The sequence below is a fragment of the Equus przewalskii genome, chromosome 28 (genome assembly GCF_037783145.1).
Source record: "Equus przewalskii isolate Varuska chromosome 28, EquPr2, whole genome shotgun sequence".
Lineage (NCBI taxonomy): Eukaryota > Metazoa > Chordata > Mammalia > Perissodactyla > Equidae > Equus > Equus przewalskii.
This window is the reverse complement of record NC_091858.1, coordinates 35,267,549-35,289,368: the sequence shown is the minus strand read 5'-3', so window position 1 is coordinate 35,289,368 and position 21,820 is coordinate 35,267,549. Positions and strand designations below refer to the sequence as shown.

At 36.4% G+C, this 21,820-nt stretch overlaps 1 protein-coding gene across 2 annotated transcripts in view; it reads right to left on the bottom strand.

Moving 5' to 3' along the window:
* Positions 1-21,820, bottom strand: part of CSMD1 (CUB and Sushi multiple domains 1) — a 1,831,060-nt gene that overhangs the window by 939,177 nt on the left and 870,063 nt on the right. The window lies entirely within an intron of this gene.

Here is a 21,820-nt window from a genome sequence, read left to right as displayed (position 1 = left end):
CCTGCTTTGTGAAAAAGCAAAAGAGTTTAAACTATATTAAGATATATATGAACATATAATATTTAGACTTTAAGAATAAATATTGAAAGAAGTGTGGAATATTTAAAATAATTGAGGCATTATAGTAATAAAATATGAGCAATTTAAAGAAATTCTTTAATGTTTATCAATAGTTTAACAACTAAAAAAATCCCGAGATGAACGAATGAAAGTTGTGATGCTTAATCATTGTATATATAGAACTTTGCAGAATGAATGTGTTCCTGAGAAACCATTTATCTGTCAAATATCAATAAAGCACATATTTAAAATATACCAGGAATGCTGTTATTGTTGTTTTAAAATAAATTCTTCCATATATCTTTCTAGAAGGAGAAGTCTATTTTGTAGTAGGAAAAATGATTGCACCATCTATCTGTTACATATCTGGATTTTTGTGTCATATTTTATAAAGTCGAAGAGAGAAAAATGCAGTAGTTTTTATAGCAACACGTGATTACAATGTAGCCACTGCTACCATAAGCAAAATATATTTGAGATTGTCCTTCTTTCCATAGGGTAGCATTTTACAATCTATTCTAGGTTTCAATAAAATCTATGTAATTATGTTGTTCACAATATTAAGTTGATTAGCCTTCCAAGTTTCAAACCTGTAGGCATTCATGGTAATTGTAGAAAACGAAATGCAGGGCACGTCTGGATCCTTAAACAGACGTGTGGTCTGATGGTACTTGCTCTCTACTACCAGTTACATACACACGAAGTACTTTCTAAGGTGTTGGCCCAATGTGATGGTAGAGGACAATGAAGACAATATTTTTGGCTCTAAATCATGTAATGAGACACTTGCCTTTCTCAATGAATAGACTCATTGATTGATGATTTTCTTACTTGGCTTTTTTTGTTGTTGCTAACATGAGAACCTTCTAAATGGAATTAATGGGCTTCCAAAGTCATAAATCCATGCCTAATTTAGAGGACAGGGGTAGCTCATGCTGATATCATATATGCTGCCTTACTCCTGGTTCAAACAGTAGTAAAACTACCAGGCTTCCTTTATTTGAATTATTTCACCTAAATATTTGAAAGCAAGTTATTACATCCAAGCAAATATTAACATTATAATAAACAGCGTTAAATTGTCAGTTACCAGTTCCATAATTTTTAAGTTAGAAACTGGACCATCAGCACAGGTACTATCTCTTAATTCAGTGAGCCCCATGAACAATAGCTGGTTGTCAAAATACTGGGAACAGGATTTTGACTAGGGAGTTAACAAAAATGTAAAAAGGAAAGCCATTGCTCCTGGCCTATTAAGTCTGTTTAGAACTGATGCTTCTCTTTGTCTTAAGCCCATGGATGAAACAAGAGAGGATAAAACAATAGCTAAAGTATTTGTCTTTATAATCTACATGTTCACATGGGGATGGCACAATATTTGATTTCCATAAAATGAAGTGTAGAATAGTATTGGCAACAATTCATGGCTACTTATCATGGATTGTATCACTATGCATATTTCTTTCGCTATCTGGAGAATCCAGGAATGTTACTATTTTAGAATTTAATGAAGCATTAATGTTCACTCCCATATGACGAAACTTTGGTACAGTGAAATGACTTCTTTTAAGTCTGTATACTCTATCATTCTGTAAGATCCAGGGGCTTTGTCTTCCTTACCACCTATCAACACCAAGGATAGCTCCTAGTACATATTATACATCTATTCATATTTGAAAAGATGAATGAATGTCACTTATTATACCCAAAGAGACACTTAAGTCCCAGTAAATAGTATGCAATTGGCAGTGATTAAATGAATGTATACTATAGGCATGGGTATGCTAATTGGGGATACATATCCATGGGTGCAGACAGAGTTGCTGCCTCACTCATATCTCTTCATCTCACTCCTGATGTCACGTCGGTTGTAGTATATGCAAATGCCTCTGTTTCCCCCTGAAACCTTTATCTAGCATCAGAAGTATGTTCTGCCAGCAATAGGGTATGCCAGAAGTGCTTGGGAGTTAATGCACTCAGGAGCCACCCATAACTAAGGAGGGATGGGATATGGTTAACAAATATCCCAGCTTCTCTCCTCTTGGTGGGAAAATTTTGGAGTATCAGATAAGCCCCAGGGAGATTTAGTACCAATTTCCCACAGGACTAACACTACTCATATGCACTTTTTTGGCATTCTTCACTTTCCTGCCTTACTTTCTCACTATCTCATACTTCCTGAATTACCTCCCCGATAAATGGATTGCACTGTGAAGTCTGGATCACAGAGTCTAATCTTGGGGTACCTAAACTAGGAAAGTATAGGTGTGATCGTTAACTTTATGTGTCAACTTGACTGGGAAACAGAGTGCCCAGATATGTGGTCAGTCACTATTTTGAGTGTGTAGGTAAGAGTGTTTTTAGGTAAGATTAGCATGTGAATCTATAGATGGAGTAAAGCAGGTTACCCTACCCAGTGAAGGTGGGTCTCATCCAATCCGTTGAAGGCCTGAATAGAACAAAAATGCTGAGTAAAGGAGAATTTGCTGTCTCTGCACGCCTTTGAGCTGGAACATCAGTCTTCTCCTGCCTTCATTCTTGGATTTGGACTAGAGCTCACACCATAGGCTGTCCCGGGTCTCCAGCCTGCGCTACAAATCTTGAGACCTAGCCTCTATAATTGCATTAGCCCATTCCTTCTAATAAATCTCTTTATATTTCTCAAAATCTCAAAATCACATACTGCATTTTATTTATTTCGTATCTCACAATATATTATTCAAAAAGTGCTCAGTAAAAATATATTGAAGAAAACTGAACTTTACTAAAGCAACTGCTAGTGTCTTGATGGAGCCTAAGAGAGAAGCTACAGCTTTTCTACAGCCTCAGCGTTTGGCCAAGAAAGTGAATTACCTCACTTTATCTTCACAGCATGATACATAGCTGCTATTGTAGCCCAATATGTGTTGGTTGATTTTGTTTTTGTTGTTGTTTTTAATAGTAAGACTAGTATAGCAGTAGAGACAGTTCAGAGATAAAAATTTCTCAATCTAAAAGCTCCAAGAAAATATAAATACACAGTATCATATATCCCTATGCTGCTTTTTAAATGCATCACCAGTTCCAAGGGAAAAATGTGAAAATCTGAGAGAGTCATAATTACAAACTATTCACTCATACCTCACTTTCAGTCATCTACTCGGGAAATGTACATGAATAAAGATTCTGCTTTTTCTTGGAGATCCCTATATCGCATTATTATAGGTAGCTCCTATAATAAAGATCAACATGGAGAATGCAATTTCCTTTTTTAAAATTATGACTAACAGATGACACTGAGACCATGCCTTCCCAACATCAGCACCATTGGCATTTGGGGCCACACAATTCTTCGTTCTGGGAGGCTGTCCTGTCCCATGTAGACAGTTTAGCAGCATCCTAGCCTCTGCCCACTAATTGCAAAAATGTTCCCCAATGGTGACAGCCAAAAACATCTCCAGACATTGACTAATGTTTTTTAGATGTCAACATCGTTCCTGCTTGAGAACCACTTACTTAGATGAATTTAATAAGTGCTTTTCCCCATCCTTTTCAGTGGCATCATATAGAGCCTTTTAAACAGAAGGAATTAAAACCATATTAAAATGCTAGTAGTATTCTTTCTTTGAGTCAAGATTAATAATTTATTATTAGATATTTGACTTATTTAAATTTACGAAAACATAGGCAGAACATACATAGTATTTTCCTTAAACGATCTCTTTATGTAAAGTAATTTAAAAGAAAAAGTGTTACTGTAATAGTATTTTTAAATGGTCTCATTTTTGGTGCACATTATACAGTTTTTTGATAAAGGATAAGGCTAGGTAAATGAACTTAATTAGGAAACAGTCATTCAATTTTCAAAACTAAAATATTTTATCTCTTTAGAAAAACCTATAAGTCAGTATAGATATAAAAGATTTATTTAACACATCTCCAACCCTAGGATTAATGTTTTGATGGAAAATGTGTTTGACAGATGTAACTGAAGTTTTTATATGATAGATTGAATTTTCAAAGTAATATATTTATAATTTCTGAGATGTGTTTTCATGAGACAGGCTTCGTCCATTATCTAAAAACTAGTAACAATGCAGAAACATAGTAATTTAAGACTTTAACATTTTATTTCTTCTTATTCATAAATAAAATACTAAAAATATAGGCTTTATGGAAAACTACATACAGGAGTTTAAAAACTAGAAATTACTAGTCAGATTTAGAAAAATTATGGCCACAGACATTTGGAATCATCTCTTAATACTGTTTACACACATATACACATGCACAAACACACCACACACACACACAAGGGCACACACACACAGTAGTATTTAAACTAACCGATCTTCCTGCTTCCATTCTTTCTCTATAATCTGTCCCACTCAAAGCAGCCAGATTGATCCTTTTAAAATTTAACCTGAATTTTAAAATTTTCTGTTCAAAGCTGTTAAACTTCCAGTATCATCACTCAGAGTAAAATCGAAGCTTACAACCACCTGAGAAGCTATATGATCTGATCCACTCCCTCCCATTCCTCATGCCCTCCCCAACCCCACACCTTCTCCTCTCTTCCCACCCTAAATTTTCCTTATTCCCTTCTGGCTACATTGCTCTTTGGGACCAGAGCCAGGTACGTTCCTGCCCCAGGGCATTTGCACTCATCGTCCTGCCAGAGATATGTCTCCCCTACTGCCTTCAGTTTTCTCCACAAGGCCCCTTCCTGGGTCCACCTTCTCTGACCACCATATATAAGCTAGCATCTGCTTTGGATCAGTCCCTGTCTTCTCCTCCTGTCTTGTTTTACTTGGTAGCACTTCGCTAGGTGCAAAGCACTGGAGCGTAAGCTTTATGAGCTTGTCTTTGCACTGATGTCCCATGCTCCTGAAAAGCAGCCTGAAACTCAGTAAACTTTCTTTCTTTTTTCTCACTGAGTGAGTCACTCCAGCATTTCCTGTGGTTGCATCAATTACAATGAGCCTCCATTCAGCTATCCTTAGTATGAGTGATGGGACCATAGCAAAATATGTCTCTAGGGTATGCATGGCATCAAATTACCCCATTTCTAAGAGCAGAAGTAGGAAATAAGTTAATTCCATTATAGAAATATGTGGCTTTTTCAAATATGAGGTTTAAAAGAAGAATATTCTATAAAAACCGCAGGAAGCCTCTAAGCAGAGCAATATCTCAGACAAAAATTAATTGCCAAGAAGAAAGTTTTATCATTGTTGGAATCCCTGAGGGACTGCGTTGGCAGGTTTGTTTTGCTTTGCTTGTTTTCAGCAAGTAGCCAAGCCACAAGTCCAGGAATTTTCTTTTTAAACTCAGCAGAATAGCAGGGTAATTTCAAGAAGAGAGAATGTCGAGGCCAGCATAGAAAGCAAAACCATCAAAGCAAAATGTTAACAGAAGGAGATTATGAGCAAGCTTCCTGGCAACTGGAAGCATCATTTCAAATTCCATAGTTAACTGTCTGATGTAAACTTAGAAATCTATACAAAAAGTAAAATATACTAAATAAGTAACCATTAAAATAAACTAAATAATTCTGGCCAATGTTTAAATCATATAAGTTATATTAATATAATCCTTTTAATCCAAGGATGTCCATAAGCAATCAAAATGTATCAAAAATTTCACATTAATATTAATTTTGCTATATCCAGAGAAGTTTATTTGGAAGCTGAAAAATTGGGGGATCTAATTACGTAAATGTTATTTAGAATTCCATCCTCTCCCTCACTCTCTTTTTACTTTTACACATAATGCAGAAAGAAAATGAAGTTTGGTTCTAAATTGGACTGTAAAAATGAGCACACAAAAAATATTTTTTAAAGAAATGACTAATATCACTATTGAGTCAGTTCCTTCAGTATTTTAAAAACTGTGCTTTCTCCCAGGACTTCCAAGTGAAGGAGTTAGAGGTTGCAAGCAGTAAAATAGAGTCAAGTGGGTGGGCTCTGACTCCCCAGCAAATTTCTATTGGAGCAATTATTTCTTTAAGTCAGTTTCCTATACTGAGTTTTCGCAAGATCTTGCATTTAAAAAAAAGATTCTACAGCTAAAAGAAATTCGAATGCCATCAGTTTAATCCTAGAAGACGATAAGATTCTTTAATAAAAATGTGTTTGAATCTACAGATTTCTGGAAGCAAAGGAAATAATTCTAAATGTAAACAGAAATTGGAGTGCACTATTTCCCCTAAGGAATTTCAAAACTTTTAAAAAGTTTTATTCTAGATTCCAAAATTATTATATGCCTTGCCTGGGTATAAATGTTTCTAGGAATGTATCTTAAGGGCATAATTCAAAATACAGAATAAAACACCATTTAAAGACATACTTTGCCATATTTATCATAAGGAAAAATTGAAAGCGACTCAATGTTTAACAACAGATAAATCATTAAATAAAGTATGATGCATCCCAATCATACGACCATCCAATGTGTTTACCAAGCATTCATAACAGCCCTTCAGTAAATTCCTGAGTCAGAATGTTAAATTTATAAATGCAGGGTATACAATTGGATGTATAGTCACTTCTAAATTTTAAAAATTGAACGGAAAAATATTCAGCAAAGAAATAATACAAACACACACACTTATAATGTTCAATTTCTTAATATTTAGGAGATATTTTCTTAATATAAGATATTTTCCTAATATTTAGGAGATTAGGACTGCAAGTCCACCTACTCACATCTCATTGCTACTTCTAGCCTACTTTTGTTCTTCCCTCCCTAAAGCATCCTCGCTTCGAGTCTCCTGTCCTCAGAATCTAACACCTTATTCCTTGTAGTCATCTATGAGATCCCTGGGGCATCCCCATTATTCCTTGAATATTCTTACTTCTGGCTCTCTGTCAGTTTCTCCAGCTCTACATGTATCTTCATTCTTGAAGATTTCAATATTGGCCTAGATAATCCTTTGGATATTGGTCTCTCAGTCTATTCACTCCCTCTCTTCCAACGACCCAATTCCTAACTCAGCCATTCATTCCCATTATTACCCTTTATCTTCTCAGTACCAATAAGTGATCATTTTCCATAGCTGCAATTTGAGGTGTCCCATTCTCAGCCCTCGACTTTCTATATTTCCAGGTCACTTTCTCAAATACCTTAACTCCAACAGTTCTTTGACCCCATAGGACCTACAGTTCACCAATCTTGCCGCTTTTTCATTTTCTTTCCCTCGGCCCACTCATGTCCTCACTTCTCACCTTGCCATCCTCAGATTTCATGGCCATCATTTAAATCACTCTCCGGCATTTGTGATAACTCCCTTGTCAATACCTTAGATTCAATCTGGACCAAATCCACATTTATTCCTATGCAGGTAAATATGACTGGAGAAAACAAAAACAAAAATATGCCAATGTTTCAAATTTTGAATTGATGGCCACATCCCAATCGGCCTTTAATGGTGGCATTCCTACTTCATTTCCCTCATCTGTTCGGTCCTTTTTTGGGGGGATGACCATTTTGTACCTTCTTCCTCCTCAACCTACTGCACCCTTACTCCTACATGGTAATTTTCTTCCCCATTTCAGTAAGAAAACAGAAGCAATCAGAAGACAAATTTTATAATCTATCAACACCATATTTGATCACCTCTCTGTACTTCTGCTCATAAAATGTCCTTCCCGTATGAACTGTAAATGTTCCCATCTAGGTTCACACCTATGTTTGTGTTCCTGCTTTCATCCCTGATCGAGTTTCTAAGCCAAAGCTTTACCACTCACTGTTTCCTCAAAACGATCATTTTCCTTTTTTATTGGAGAATTTCCCTCAGCATAAACATGTTACAATTTTCCTCATTCAAATTTTTTTAAAAAAAATCTACCCCTGATTCCACATCTACCTCCAGACTCCACATCCACCTCTAGCTTTGTCTTTAAGAATCCCTTTCCCAGTAACACACCACAAAAAATGTCTATAATTGCAATCTTTAGTTTTTTCCCGTCGTCACTTGAACCCACTTGAGTCAGGATTTTGTCCTTACTGCTCCACTGCAACTGCTATTCTCAATTCAGCAACACCAATAAAACCAACATCAGTTCTCAGTTCTCATACTATATTTGATGGTTATCCATTTCCTCTTCCTTAAAAAATCTTTTTCACTAGACTTTTAAAACTTTTTTTAAATTTTGAAATAATTCCAAATTCACAAGAAGTTGCAAAAATAATATAGAGTGATCCTGTGTCCCCTTCTCCCATTTACCACCAAAGATTACATCTTACATATGTATAGGACTGTACCAAAATGTAAAAATGACTCTGGTACAATGTGTACATGTTATTTTATTCAGTAGCATTTTCATATACTACTCTCATGGCTTTCTGTAATCTTATTGGCCATTTCTTTGCAGTCTTCTCATTAGTTTCATTTCATCTCCCAATCTTTAGTGCAGTGCCTGATTCAGTCTTTGAATCTCATTTCTTCCTACTACGCTTACTCCCTTGATCTCATCCAGCTTCAGTTGCGTGGATTTAAATACCATCTGTATACTGACAGTTCTCAGATTTGCAGTTCAATTCCAGATCTCTCTCCTGAATTTCAGTTTTATGTATCCAACTGCCTACATGATATGTTCATATGAATGTCTAAATAGTATTCTAAACTTACTAACCCCAAAACTCATACTCTTGGTCTTTCTGTTTCCAAATCTGAAATTCTCAGTCTTCTCCACGTCACTAAGTGGCAACTCCATTGTTCCAGCGGCTTAGACAAAAAGTCATGGTGTCATCCATGATTCTTCTATTTCTCTCAGATCCCGCAAACACAGTGTCGTAAAATCCTATTGGCCTTTTATTTAAAGTGCATTCTCTATCCAACTGCATCTCACAACCACCACTGCTGCTATCATCTCTCAAAATAACATCATCTCTCACCTCGAATATTGCAATGATTTCCTAACAAGTTTTCCCATTTTGCTCTTCCCACCATCTATCATTTTCTCAATAGAGCAGCCAGAGTAATCCTCTTAAATTCTAAATGAGATGATGCCGCTTCTCTTTTCAAAACCCTCCGATATCTCCCCATATTGCTCAGAATAGAAGCTAAAGTCCATATCATGGTCTACAGGGATCTCCAGGATCTTTCAATGACCATCTTCTCTGACCTCCTCTCCTACAGCCGAAACCATTATCCAATCTGCTCCTGCCATACTGCCCGCTACACCCTTCATTCACTCACACTCACTGTGTGCTCTAGTCTCAGGAACAAAGCCCTGGCCATATCCTTGATCTGGGCCCACTCTCTTGATATTCTCATAGGCTTACTCTCTCACCTCCCTTAGGGGTCCAAATAACACTGGCTTTGACAAAGACAGCAGTTTCCCAGGACATAGAAATTTAGGTGCTAAAACCAGGACAGTCCTGGGCACACCAAGCAGCTTCTCACCACAGCTCTTAATCACATGCCACTTTATTAGTGAGAGCATCTCTGAACACTTATTATAATTGGGTAAGGGGCATATTTTATTTATTTGCTTTTACTCATTTGTTTGTTTGTTGTCTTATGTCCACCCCTCAAAATAATATTTCCATGGGAGTTGGGATTTTTCTTCTTTTGTTCACTTTGTAGCCCTAGAATCTAGAACTAATGTAAGCAATCTACAGTTTATGGGCCACATACTGCCCTGTGCCTGTTTTTGTAAATAGAGCTCTACTGGAACACAGTGGTGCCTTTTTGGTATGTAGTATCTATGGGGACTTTTGCTCTATAATGACTGTCTACAGTAGCTCAAACAGAGACTCTATCGCTTAAAAATCATCAAATGTTTACAATCTGGCCTGTGTCAGAAAGGGTTTATTGACCTGATGATAAGTGTATCTCACACCTGTAGATCCTCAATAAATGTTTCTTGAAAAAATAACTGAACCAACACAAATAGCAGACATGTTCTTTTGGAGATCAAAAGACAATTAAAGCAACTTTGGGGCATAATTTTAATGCTACTAAATTCTCAGCAAATTAAAAGGAAATACTAACATCAAAACTGAGAGTAATCATGGTGAATGTCCTTGCAGCATGGAAATTTGATCAGCAAGTTTGCAAAGAATAAATAACTTTCCTAGAATTCTATCCTTAGGAGATAATTAAACAGAAGCAACAAAGCAATGCTATATATACAAAGACACTAATTATAGCATTATGTGGAGAAGTAAACATTGGAAACACTCATTATGTTCAATTACAAGGAGAGAGAGAACTATTAATTTGTATAATAGGAGGATATTGAGAATAAATGTCAGTTAAAATGGAAATGTTTATGATGTAATGCTAATCATATAAAGGAAAATATAAATGTAGCATATTCTATGACTTGAGCCTCTGAGAAGCTCTTTAGAGGCTGAGTTGGCTCCTCTGGTCCCTATTCCTGCTCCACCCCAGCTCTTCAATGATAACGATCACAGTAATAATAGCAATTATTGGTATTGAGCACTTTGAGCATCTCATTTAATCTTAACCAGCCCTGTGAGATTAAAAGTAGCATTAGTCAAATTTAACAGGTTCAGAACTGTAGGCTTTGCAAGAAAATAGCTTATCCAAGATGTCACAGCTAGAAAATGATAAAGCAGAATCTTGAGTGACAAAGTCTTTGCTATTAAACACTCCCATTACTGCCCATCGCAGTGAATGGCATGTATTTATTTTGGCCCTAGACATATCCATCTTTACAGCTCTGTAGCATAATATGGTACCAGCATGGAAAAAAATCATGGAAAAATATTGTAAATTAATCCACAAAATTGAAAACAACTGGCATACTGGCACTTATGATTATGATTTACACTTGTTATAAGATGGTAATTAGTGAGATAATATAAATAATGTGCTAAGTGGAAAGCCTGTAGCATAGTCAAGATGCAAAACACATAGACCAGATTTACTATAATCTAACGTTGATACATATTTTCACAGTTCTTTTTTTTTAATTTGGGTAATATTTACAGTAGAGTTGTTCATTGCACAGTATGCAAGAAAATTACTTAAAACTAAATTGTCTACAGACATTCAAAATTAATTTGAAGCCAGGTTTCTTATATGAAGATTGTCCCATTCTATCTTACCTTGCACTGCATCGTCCTGACATGACAGATCATTTAAGATTCATTTTACAGTGTAACTGCCATAACAGAAATGATAACAACACATCTGTGTTTTAAATACCACAGAACTTATAGGCACTCATAAAAAGCAAGACTTCTCTCGCTTCTCTTCCCCTCCAGTGACATCTTTCCCTAGTCTTTCTCTTCCTCTTCATCACCGGCAGCAGAATGTCTGCAATTAAAAATCCTTGAGTGACATTTTGGAAAAAATTGACAAGTGACATATTGTCATTTCCAGTCACACTACGTAAGACTTATTAATTAATGAAATTTGTAGCTTTAGACAGCTCTAAATGAAACATGGGCATACATTATTTAGCATGTTTCATTAAAAGTATGACTGAGACTGCTACCGTTTCTTTTTATTTTGTGGCATCCTTGCTTGCTATCATTCATTCTTCCAAGAAAATATAACCCTCCTAAAGTGGATAAAATCAGTCAACTCTTAAAAAGAAACAAAACAGCTGCCACATTTTATATTCTTTAAAACCATCACATAATAGTGACTGTGTTTTGACACATTTACGTGAATATTTATCTTAAAGGCATGTGTTTAGACAGAAGAAAGAAGGTTAGAGCTTTATTGAGTAAGCAGCCTTAGTTTCCAATAATGATTCATTTGCTCTTATTTTGGAATGGTTTACAGATCATGCTTCTCAACAAAGCAAAAGCAAACAACCTCCCTTCTACCGCCCCATGAAGGAGACAGTGCGAGGGAAATGTGGACATCATGCAGTGAGAACTGGCTTAAGTGTCTGCTGTCTTTCTAGTCTTGCGTATGATTCCTCACGTCTCAGAGAATTATAGCCCTCATCTACAAACTCTAAGTGTTAATATTAACCTTGACATTTTTTTGGACGGGATAATATAGAATCATGTGTGTAAAGTTCGTAATTCAACATCTGCCACAGAGATTTAGTCTAAATAGAATGCTTACGGCATCTCTCCTTCCTCGTTGCCATCCTTCCTAATTCATAGTTACCTAAAAAGATTCCATTGGCTGAAAATAGAAAATAAAGAGGAAATAATGATCGGCCAATCACCTCTCAGATATTTTGCAGATTGTCTCAACTGCCTCCTGAGATGATTTAGCCCGGGCTCAGAACCTTCCCCTGCAGGTGCACTGAGCCCCGTCACCGGCAACATCCTTCCCTCTAGCCAGCTTTCAGCCCCAGGGTGAGAATTCCTGAGAGGAAAAATGAGGTGGAGGGTTTACCAAGGGTATAGAGATACGAGGAGAGAAAGCGAAAGGGTGTGGATTAATTTAATCCATAGAAAGCCTTTATCCAGAGGAGAAAGACAATTTGACTGGGAAAATAGACCACACTTTGCTTTGTCTTCTCCAAGGTTGACATACTCTGTAAAGAAATCGCTCCAGCAAATAATATTTAGCCTTTAAAATAAAATATGAGAAAGACTTTACAGCCGAACAGCCCTCTTTGGGCTTAAGGCTCTCTTGAGCTAAGTTTATGCATGAAGTTTTTCATTCAAAATCCATGAGGCTGCTGGTAGTCACTTCTATCAAAGACCACAGGAAGCAGTTTTAGTCAGTGTTTGGTTGAAACCACCTGCATCCACAGAAAATTCTGAGACCAGGTGTCACTTTTCCCTCCTGGCACCTTACTGCCTTTATTTTTCTCCTCTCTAGGCACATAGTCTCTGAAAGGCCTGCAGGTCTGCCAGCATCTTCACCTGTATGGCACATAGCAGCAGGTGGAGAAGGGGAGGACTCTCAACCCAGCAACTTTCATCTCTCTAGGAGGAAACCAAGGCACATGCTTCTTTCACGAAAGCAGGACACCTCCAGACAAGCCATGCTGTCTATCCATTTCCAGATTCTTCAGCGCTCAAGCACAGATTTCTCAGGAAGAAAATGTTTGTTTAATTCAAGTTCAAATATTGCTTTCTCGATTCAAACTTAGTGTCTTTTGAAGATATTTATTTTTCTCATCAGTTAGAAGCGAATGGGCAGGGTATTACAGAGAGCTATGGAATGAAATGCCCATGTTCATATTCAACCTCTCCCACATCCACCTCCGAAATGTCACTTCAAGCCTTTGTGCCTGAGTCTCTCTGTCTAAAAAATAGGACCAATGGGTACAGCCCCGGTGGTCTAGTGGCTAAGTTTGGTGTTCTCCACTTCAGCTGCCCAGGTTTGGTTCCCAGGCATGGACCTACAACACTCATCCGTCAGTGGCCATGCTGTGGTGGTGGCTTACTTAGAAAAAGAAGATTGGCAGGGGATGTGAGCTCAGGGCCAGTATTCCTCAGCAAAACAAATCTAAACTAAACTAGGCAAAGACAGGACCAATGATACATAACTTGTAGGCTATGGTGAAAATTAAATACAGAAATATACATAAAGCATACAAGAGTGTCTGACACTTGGAAATTGCTACAGGTTTAACTATTATTATCATATCTTTTTCTTAAAAATCTACAGTTTTAGTGACCAAGTTGAAATTTCTATCATTTGATGACTGACACTACTACATTTGCTTCTAGTAAAATACTTTCAACTAAAGAAAAAGAAATCTAAAAATAATCTATAACTGGACTATTGCTAAATCTATATTTTCTACACTGTCATGCTACTTATATGAGTATATGTACATGCATACATATTTATATGTAATTTTTGTCTCACTATTGCAGTCCAAGTAGTGACATGTAAAACATAATGACCTCTTCCTCTATGAACTAACCCTTCAGTAGCCACTTAATCTGCCCTTTGCCTGAGTCTCTGTTCATTCAATTTCTCTCCATAAATCAACCTTGTAGTATTTTTTTCCCAAAGAATATCAATAATGCATTAAAACCCTCTGTTTAAGAGCTGCTAGAACTGAGATCCTGTACTTTACACAAATTTACTTTCAAATTGTTTGCCATTTCGCTCCATTCACTTAGTTCTGAAACCCGAAGTTGCTGTCAAGACTGGGAGAGAAGAGATTAGAAACAGCAATTATCATAGTTAATATTCATAGAATTTCACCATGTCAGGTTCTTTGTCAAGCATTTTGTTTGGATTGTGTCATCTAATCCCTACAACAGACCTACGATATAGGTACTATTACACAGATAAGAAAATTGAAACCAGAGAGTAAAAAATGTTTGATCAAAGACCCAGAGCACGCAACTGGGGAACAAGACTTGACACCAGGATTTTCTCACAGGTAACACGGCAGAGCCTATAAACATGATGCTACATCCCCTGCACTTCATTCACCTTCTTTATATGTTCAAGACTTTGCAAGATGCTTAGTATATATTATTTCATTTAATCCTCATACTAACACCAAGAATAACATCTTTTCAAATATTTGCTTTTTCTATTGATAACACTGTGTAGAAATTGGGTATGTGGCCTCTGGAGCCAGGCTGTTGGGTCCAGTTCTTACGTCTGCTGCTTTCTGGCGGTGTAAACATTTTTCCATAGTATAGGTAATAGTTTACAGATGGAGAAGAAGTCTGACAAAGGCACCCAATGTGTTTATAGTAAGACAGACCATAACTGTTAGATCTCAGACTTAAGTAACTGTTAGATCTCAGACTTAAGTCACATTCTTGTCCTGCCTAGAATTACTCATCTTTATTTTTTCTTATTTCTTGAGTCTCACATGCACAAAGCCGTTTCCAGTTCTTTGCTTACTCCGCTAGTTAATGTGCATCTTCTTCAAAGTTTTCCATCATCTTCATTCATTAGACCCTGATGTCATTTCGTCCAAAAATAAGATAGCATCTGAAATGAGATTCCTTTTGAGACACTTTTTGGCTTAATGAAGAGCTAGCTTACTCTTATCTTTTGCCTAAACTAATTTTAAAAATAGATTCTCCTTTCTGATACTATCCAACTCAAATCTGTTTTGGCAACTGCTGAGAAGTTAAAGGGGAGAATTCCAATCAGACTATGACATAGATTTGTATATTTCAAACTCATTTTCTTATCAGTACTTATTACAAAACTACATTTGTATATTGAACCCTACATCATAAGCGAAAATAAAACCTACTCATCGTACCAGAACTCTGCATGCATTAACTGGTATGGTAGGAACAAAAGAATACTAAAATTCTCTTCCTTGCTAAATCTAAGCTGTGTGAAATAGTACCCACTAGCATATGTGGCTAATGAGAACTGGAAATGTGGCTATTTCACATTGCAAATGCTGTAATTGTAAAATATACACCAGGTTTTGAAGACTAGTATGGAATAAAAATGCAAACTACTTCATTAATATTTTAGACTGATTATGTATTGAAATGGTCATCTTAGGGCTATGTGGAGTTAATAAAATACATTATTAAAATTAATTTTACCTGTTTCATTCACTTTATCAATGTGGTTATTAGGAAATTTTAATTACATAGTTGGCTCACACTTATAGAGTGCATTATATTTCTAGTGGAGAGCATTCTTATAAATATATTGAGGAACTGGCTTTTGTTGGTTAGGCATGTGGCAGCAGAATGGCCCCTAAGCTCCTGCCTGGGTGATGACTGTCAATGCCCCCTACCAGCTCCATCATGCAGACAGAGGATGCTCTGGGCTATAGCCTAGCTCATCTCGAACAAGTACATCTGTTGCGATTTCTCATGACATGCATCATCCTTCTCCACAGAGGATTACGAATATAGTATCTTCCCTCAAACGATGTTTCACTTGTGGTTGCTTTCTTTAAAACTTCTCTTTTTCATTTTTGTTTTGACATGTGTCTGGAAAACTTATTACTTTTCTAACTTAGGACAATTTCTTCAGTCACATACTTCAAAGTCCACTTGCCTATATAGTCTCTCTCTCTCTCTATATATATATATATATACTCATATATTCACGTATATGTATATAAAGAAACTACATATAGACTGTATATGTATATATAATACATTCAGCAGAAGTCAATAATATACTTAAAATACTGAGACAATGCTTTAACAATTCTGAAGAGAAATGTCTTCCATGTACGCTTTTATACCCAGCTGGCACATCTATTGGTGGACACAGACACGGACATCTGCAGGCATGCTGAGGCTTAAAGGGTTTTCCTCAAAACGAACATTTCTTAGGAAGCTATTTGAGGTGAAACGAAGAGAAAGGAAGACACAGGATGTAGAAAACAGTGAGCAGAACGAGTGGAATACGGAAGAGAGTCTCCAAAGCACTGCTGAGTAAGAGTCCTAGACCCCACTGCAGAACCCTCTGGGAGTGGGTCTTGGGAAATGAGGGCAGTAGGGATGCTGACAAGTGAGAAAGGTGCAATGTGCTGATCGCAGTGACAACTAGAGACTGCAGGAACAACAGAAGACAGTTTTAGGCCAAATATGAAGCAATCAAGTCTAGGTTAGAGAAATAAGTCAGTGACCTTCAGGAAGAAGAATAGAGGTCATTCCTAGAAAACACCCAGATAGGTATAAAGTAGAAGATATCTGGATTATTGTGATGAAACCTAAGTTTCATTAACCAACACTGGGAAAAATAAAGATAATTCAAAATTTTAGGACAACTACAAGGTAGCCATGGCATAGACAGGCCAGCCATTTACTAAAACTGCTTCTGTTTCTTCCTGAGCTTAAAGCTGACCCCAGTTCCTAGCTTTCATTGCAGTTAAGTGGGACCACAGAGCTGAGTCTAACCAATGCAGTCCAGTGCATGTGTGGGGAGTTGCCCATAACAACCCGGGCTCTTTCTTCCCTCTACCAGCTGGATGGAGACAAGGCTGACAGCTTTGATTGAAAGCCGGATGTGGAAGTCCCTAAATCATCATTAATATCAGAACCCACTGCCAGTCAGAGACATCGTTTGGAGTTTAATATGAGCAAACGATATTTGCATTTTAGCCTGCTAATATTACATTAACTAAACAAGCAGAACAAGAAGGCCTTGGTCCAAATGTGAAACACAGGTAATTAAGGCATTATTATGAATACTTGAAGCTAAGAAAGAACTCATCTGAACTCTCTTTGAGTAGTGTAAGGACTGGACATTGGAATCATAGAGGAGGAAGTCTCATTATAGGCACAATACTTGGCTCTATGATGAACAATATTTACACACTTATAATAATATGTGTTGTTTATTGCTTTTTAGAATTTATACAAATTAATAAGTACTTAATTATGATTACAGGATAAAATATGTTAACAATTTTGATAGAGAATAGAGAGGGAGAAATGGATTATAAGACACACTGGAAAGAGTAGAGGCAAGAGTAGAGTATTCACATCTTATAAGGCAGAGAGACCAAAAATGCTGGAAAAAAATTAAAGAAATAAGGCATAAAGGGTCAAGGATATTATTTAAATTTATTAAGGTAATATAGGGAAATCTAAATTAAATTGGGAGAAACAAGACATGGTAAATGGGAGTGATATAAGTACATTAATATCCATACCAAGATGTCAATTAAAATTTTTAAAATTGATAAAGCAAGAAAAAACAGTATAAACAGATATAAGATAATAATGACAAAAAAAGCGCCCAAATGGTTAAATGTTATTGAATGTCTGCAGCATAAGAATATGGGTGTTTCGATGGGATGTTCTTTTTCATAGTAATCCTCTCAGTGCTATTAAGTTTTTAAATTATGTGCATATGCTGCTTAAATGAAACAAATTTTAGTAGAAGTGAGATGATACAATCAAAAGTATAGTTGTCTTGTTATAATGTCTGAATCATAAACCTACAACATATGTCAACACAATTTGAAGCTTTATTTTCATGTTTTTATTATAAGATTAAAACTACTTTCCCTGCATAAATCTCAAAGTGATTTGAGGTACAAACAGGATCATGCATTGATGGGCTTCAGCATATTTACAAATTGAGATTATATAAATGTGATTTTTAGATGCCCTTCTGTGGTAGTTCATATGAGTTGTGCACATAATGTTAGTACAGGCTAATCTGTAAAGTGTAGAATATATAAAAATAAATTATTTAGGACAGCTTGTAATTGAAAAGGTGCAGAGCTATGACTTTGGGGATCTCAGCTCTGCGATTGTTGCTAAGAATTATTTTCTGAAGCATAGCTTTCAAATATTAAGTGGTCCATCACTGCAAGAATTAAGGCATGCCAAAAGGTGATATTCAGGGAAGAGAGAGCATGAATCTCTGGCTGAAATAGACTAGTGTTTTCTCAGAGCTGGTTTATTTCAAATGGCATATGCCTAATATAACTGTCCTCTCATCTTCCAAGAGTATAATCTAGTGTAGCCTTTGGCAGCCCCAGCAAGAGTTCACATCCCCAAACATCTTCATATTTCCCATGTGATTAGATACATAGATTAAGGCAGTTGATGTATGATCAGGCTAATGCTTACAAAAATCAGATCCAGAATTGGAGAGTTGGACTGGAAAGGGTCATTTCAGGGTCTAAAGGAAGACATTAAAAGGGCCATTACCTCCAACCTGTAGGTAGGCCAGTGTGGGCAAAGGGCTACTTCTCCCACGGGGCTTCTTGGATCAAACTGTAAGTTCCTCATGAAGCAGAGTTTTCCAAATATGGATCCTTGCCTACTTCCATTCTGTCTTTTTGTATGACTCTATCATACACGCAGAGGCAATGGTCTGCTACTCATATTTGCCATTCAAGGAGAGTACCTTCTTTTATGGATTTGATACGCTATGGCCCTCCAGTATCCTGGAGCTCAAAGTAATTTATAACATATCCTTGCCCCTAATATTATAGACTTTGTGGTTTAATAATAAAGTAGGGGAAACATAAAGAAAATTAAGAAGGCACTTAAGTCCTAAGCTGAGAGCATCTAATTTATCTAGCTCCTTCTTTCCCTTTTATATTTCTCCCCTGCACACCATCCTGCACATACAGAAACAGCAAATCTTTGTAAAGACTAGAAGAGACAAGAGGAACAATATACAATAATGAAATGAAATTAAGGAAGGTAGAGTATTAAGGTGAAAATTCCAGGATAAATGAAGAAGATTGAAATATTATACCTCTAGAAAAAGAAAATCTGAACTCTCATTCTTGAAACAAGTCAGTTTGACACTGGTGTCCCATGTAAGGGAATTAGTTTTAGGTAGAGCTGACTGACTTCCCATTTTATTATGAATTGACTTTACTAAATATGTGGTTATATTGGTTTTATTTAAAGAGCACCACATGACTGTAGAAATGGTACACACATTTAACTGCTGTTCAGGTTAAGTGTCAACACATGGAGTTAAATGTAAATTTTCCACACTAGCAAAAGTCATTGTAAAAGGATACAGTGGTGTTACTGTTAGTAACACTATTAAGAATAATTCTCATTTGGGAAACAAGGCAAGCCTCAATAAATTTAAGGAGATTGAAATCATCTCAAGCATCTTTTCTGACCACAAGGCTATGAAATTAGAAATCAACTACAAGAAAAAAACTGGGAAAGTCAGAAATATGTGAAGACTAAGCAACATGCGACTGAACAACAACTGGCTCAACAAAGAAATCAAAGGAGAAATTAAAAAATACCTGGAGATGAATGAAAATGAAAATAAAACACCCCAACTCTTATGGGATGCAGCAAAAGCAGTTATAAGAGGGAAATTCATAGCAATACAGGCCCAGCTCAACAAACAAGGAAAATCTCAAATAGTAATCTTAAACTGCACCTAAGAGAACTGGAAAAAGAAGAACAAGCAAAGCACAAACTCAGCAAAACAAGGGAAATAATAAAAACTAGAGCAGAAATAAATGAAATAGAGACTGAAAAAACAGTGGAAAGGATTAATGAAACTAAGAGCTGACTCTTTGAGAAGATAAAAATAATTGACAAACGCATAGCCAGACTCACCAAGAAAAAAAGAGTGAAGGCTCAAATAAATGAAATTAGAAATGAAAAAGGAGAAATTACAATGGATACTGCAGAAATACAAAGGATTGTAAGAGAATACTATGAAAAACTACTTGCCCACAAATTGGATAACCTAGGAGAAACGGACAGATTCTTAGACTCATACAATCTCCCTAAACTGAATCAAGAAGAAATAGAGAATCTGAGTAGACCAATCACAAGTAAAGACATCGAAATAGTAATCAAAAATCTCTCCAAAACAAGAGTCCAGGACCAGATGGCTTCTCTGGAGAATTCTACCAAACATTCAAAGAAGATTTAATATCTATCCTTCTCAAACTATTACGAAATTTTGAAGAAGGTGGAATGCTTCCTAACTCATCCTATGAGGCAAACATTACCCCGGTACCAAAACCAGACAAGGAGAATGCACAGAAGGAAAATTACAGGCCAATATCGCTGATGAACATAGATGTAAAAATCCTCAAAAAAATACTGGTAAACCGAATACAGCAATACAGTAAAAGGATAATATACACCATGATCAAGTGAGATTTATTCCAGGGACTCAGGGATGGTTCAGCATCTGTAAATCAATCAATGTGATATACCACATTAACAAAATGAGGAACAAGAATCACGTGATCATCTCAACAGATGCAGAGAAAGCATTTGACAAGACCCAACATCCATTCATGATAAAAACTCTTAATAAAATGGGTATAGAAGGAAAGTACCTCAACCTATTAAAGGCCATACATGACAAACCCACAGCCAACACCATACTCAATAGTGAAAAACTTAAAGCCATCCCTCTGAGAACAGAAACAAGATAAGGGTACGCAACCTACCAACTGGGAAAAAATATTTGCAAATCATATATCTGACAGGGGGTTTATCTCCAAAATATATAAAGAACTCATACAACTCAACAATAAGAAATATGGAAGATATTCAAGATATCCAAGTGGCAAGTCCTTAAATGTGACCAATTAGTTGAGGGGAATCTCTGAAAAGACAAGGGAAATGGGACAGAGGTCTGAATTTTGAGACACCAATCTTGACAGTAGAAAGGTGGAAAATACTTAATAGCAGTAAGAAAACAAAGAAGAGAGATACAACGGACCTCAGGAGCATGCACAGAGAATGAGCATTTCAGGAGGAATAAGGGACATTTGGAGTAGAAAATACTCATAATAGGAATTTCCCTAGGACAGAAGAATAATGTGAACACGGTATATCTGAACTCTGACAACTGCCAGCAGGGATACCTTGAATAAGTCACATTTCCTATCCAACCCTCAGATTTCTTACTTGTAAAACGAGTCTTTAATAAAATACCTACTTGTGAAGATTAAACGTGAAAGAGTAATGCCTGGCCCATACTGGGTGATCAATACATACTAGCTGGCAGTAGTAAGAATCGCAGTGGGAGGAATATGCCATTGCTAAAATAATTAGCATCAGGGGATTTCATGAGACTACAACATTTAACAGAAAAAAATGGAAAAAAAAGGAAAATATTTGTGAAATAGCATAGGCTAAAATAAAAACATACTGATGAAAACAACACACTGTCGTGTGATGACATCTAGCTAAGGCACTGAACTGGCCTGGTTAAGAACATGGATTAAAAGGCAGACACGGGCGTGAGTCTTAACTCATCACAAACTATCTCTGCAACCTTTTGAAAATTAAATTTTTGTTTCTTTACCTGTTAAATGAGTGTCAATAATTGTTATTTCAGTGGGTTGCTGTGAGAATTAAATAATACTATCAGAGTAGAATGCTTAGCACATTTTCTGACATTACACTAAAACCTCGATAAACATTAGCTACCCTTTTCTTTTTGAAAACATAAGATGAGTTTTTC